This window comes from Pan paniscus, chromosome 2 (assembly GCF_029289425.2).
Source record: "Pan paniscus chromosome 2, NHGRI_mPanPan1-v2.0_pri, whole genome shotgun sequence".
Taxonomy (NCBI): Eukaryota; Metazoa; Chordata; class Mammalia; order Primates; family Hominidae; genus Pan; species Pan paniscus.
The window spans coordinates 30,287,128-30,290,618 of NC_085926.1; the positions used below are offsets into that span (position 1 = coordinate 30,287,128).

The window sequence follows — 3,491 nt, forward strand, 5'->3', positions numbered from 1 at the left end:
CTGGAGGCCATAAGTCCAAAATCAGCATTACTGGGTTGAGCACAAGGTGTTCATAGGGCCACATTCTCCCTGAGGTTCTAGAGGAGAATTCATTTCTCACATCTCCCAGCTTCTGATGGCTGCCAGTATTCCTTGGATTGTGGCCACATCACTCTAGTTTCTGCCTCTGAGTTTACATCACCAACTCCTTTTCTGTCTGTAGTCAAAATCTCCCTCTTCCGCCATCTTACAAGGACACTGTTGATTGTATTAAGGACCCATCAGGATAATCTCCTCATCTCAAGATTCCTTTTCGTTTGTTTTTTTGTTTTTCAGAAAACCACTCAGACTGCCTCCTCTCCCTCTTACTCTCCAGGGAGGAGAGAAGAATGTTCATCAAGGGCAGAAGGCAATTACATCGAAGCAACACTGAAAACTGGCTTCATGCTCAGGAGAGAATGCTGCGCTTTTTCCTCGTGATTTGTGGTGCTCTACATATTCAGAGAAACTTCTCTAGTAACAAACTATAGAAATGATCCCTCAAAGTATAGTCTTCAAGATTCTTAATCACATCTGAAAAGAGCCATTGTCATGCCAGACCCTTGCTGACATCGATAGGAGTGACACCCTGTTTGACAGGCTGAAGAAGAGACCTAGAGCTGGTGAATGAGATACAGGGTTTATTGAAGAAACTTATGTACAGGGTGACCCAGTGTCAATGGGCTGGATAAAAGAACAGCTACCACTTGTAAAAAACATGCAGTTTAGGCCGGGTGTGGTGGTTCACGCCTGTAATCCCAGCACTTTGGGAGGCTGAGGCGGGCAGATCCCGAGGTCAGGAGATTGAGACCATCCTGGCTAATACTGTGAAACCCCATCTCTACTACGAATACAAAAAATTAGCTAAGCGTGGTGGCACATGCCTGTAGTCCCAGCTACTTGGGAGGCTGAGGCAGGAGAATCACTTGAACCTGGGAGGCGGAGGTTGCAGTGAGCCAAGATCGTGCCACTGCACTCCAGCCTGGTGACAGAGTGAGACTCCATCCCCAAAAAAAGAAAAAAAAAAGAAAATGCAGTTTATGTGGCATTTTCACTTAGCACCTTTCTCATATCAGCCTACACCTCACAACCTTCATTTAACCCAAAACAAAGGGTTTTGATCCCCTGTATGGCCCATGTTCCATGGGATGGGCTGGGGATTGAGATGTTCCTCGTAGATAAGGAATGAATCTCCGGGTTGGCCACTTCCGGATTCCTTAGCTTTGGACTCCACACACACATTCTTTTTAGACCACAGGGTCAATCTAAGGGTATCAAGTTAAGTTATTGCTGTCAGGTGTGTTTGCCATACAGAGTCATTCTCAGAATATATGCTTAAGTTATTGCTGAAAGGTACATCTGTCATATGCCCATTTTCCATATAACGTAACATTTACAGGTTTCAGAAATTAGAAACCAATATTTTAGGGAGATTATTTTTAGCCTACTCCTGTATACTATCCTAAAAACAAGAAATCCGCACTAAATTTGCCAAGACTATTGATTTGCCTTTGTATCTGTTGGAAACACACACTTGAATCCATTGATTAAAACAGCACCACAAAGTAAATTTAATAATACATTTCAAGTTTTGAAATGAAGCATTCATCATTTTACAGTTCTAAGAAGATAAAAGTATGCATTTGTGTCACATTTATGTGACACTTCATAAAAAAGTGTTCAGGAATCTAGAAAGAATAGATAATCCCAGTTCTAGGAGAAAAAAAAATGGCACAGGCAAATGGGGTAATTAGGGAGATTAATGAAAGAGAGTTTAGGGAAACCAAAAATGGATAGTATGATAGCAAGGGGGTGGAAATATGCCCCCTAGCTTTGAAAGGGGCAAGGGAAGGGAGAGAATACCAAAATTTAGAATACCAAAATGTAGATAGAGCTGAGGCTGTGACTGTAGCTTCAGGAGAGGACTGCTGGACAGGAGCCGTGGCCTTGGTAAAGGAGCTCAACCCCTCCCAGGCTTCCCTCTGTAAGGGGGAGCAATTGCCTTACAGTGGCCAAATCAATGGGAAGTCAGGTGACAAGGAAGCCCATTGATGCTGTCCATACAGATAGATTAGCCTCCTAGAAGATGATCAACTTGGAGAAATGTAGAAAATGAATCTAGCTCTAAGGTCAAGAAAAAAATATTCCGTACATGCTACCAGAGAACTATGAGGAAAAGCATAGTATCCTGGAATCAGAGGGTAAAGAGTATTTCAAGAAGGCAGGTAGGTTAATATTTCAAATGGAGCTGAGAGGTCAAGTAAGATAAGGACTAAGAGATATTCATTGACTTTTAAGACAAGGAGATCTTTGGTGACCTAAGTCAGTTCTGCTTAGATGCAGTGGTGAGTGATGACACTGGATTGGATTAGTGTGAAGAGTGAGGTAAGCAAGTGGAGACAGCAAAGGCAGACAAGAAAATTCATTCAAGTTTGTTTTGGATGGGAAAAGAGAAATAGGGCAATAGCTGAAAGACAAGAGGGGATTGAATAAAAATATTTTTCTCTCCCAAGTTTGGAAAAATCTTAACCAGGTAAGAATGTTAATGAAAAGACAAAGGTGAGAGGGAGTAGGAAGAGAACCGTGGAGAAGTGTCCGTCATTCTCACCCAGGAAAGATTGCTCTGATGAATTAGCCATGTCCGTTATGGACATGAAGTGAGAGCGGAGGGATGAATGTGTGTTACTGATTCTAATTCAATCTCTATTTTATAGATAAAATTGTGTCCTACAGATGGCGAAAGTGGGGAGTCATTTGTTCATTATTCAGGTAACTAGTAAGATGTCTTGTTACTTTCAGTCCAGGGAGTCTTAAAATTGGGCACTGTGTTTGTTTGTATGGCTGTAAAGTAATACCTGAGGCTTAGAAATTTATAAAGAAAAGAGGTTTATTTGGCTCACAGTTCTGCAGGCTGTACAAGAAGCATGATGCCAGCATCTGCTTCTGATGGCCTCAAGTTGCTTCCACTCATGGCAGAAAGTGAAAGGGAGCTGGTGTGTCCCGTGGCAAGAGAGGGAGGAAGGCAGAGAGAGCGAGAGAGTTCCAGGCTATTTTCAACAACCAGTTCTCTTGGGAACTAAGAATAGGAATTCACTCACTCCCACAAAAATGGCACCGAGCTATTCATGGGGGATCCAACCTCACAATTCAAACACCTTCCAATAGGCCCTGCCTCCAGCATAAGGGTCACATTTCAACACGAGACTTGACAGGACCAAAGGAACTATATCCAAACCATAGCAGGCATTATTTCCAAAATGATGCCACTCCTATATTGGAGAAAGGTGAAGTGATTTTATATTTTTCACTGATTACTACTTTTATTTAATAATTATGCACTAATTTTTATAGTTGCAATATACTATTGGCCCAGGATACTGGGTTTCCTTTTATGGTGGTAATATATAGTTTTTCTCTTAGTTAAATGCTTTTAGGCAACAAAAGTTGATTTAAAGAACTTACAAATAAGAAAA

General features: G+C 41.6%; 1 non-coding gene across 1 annotated transcript; it reads right to left on the reverse strand.

Moving 5' to 3' along the window:
* Positions 1-318: 318 nt before the first annotated feature.
* On the reverse strand, positions 319-534 carry LOC112439532 (small nucleolar RNA U3). The gene has a single exon (XR_003027796.2). It is a non-coding gene; the product is annotated as a small nucleolar RNA U3 (small nucleolar RNA).
* Positions 535-3,491: the final 2,957 nt, after the last annotated feature.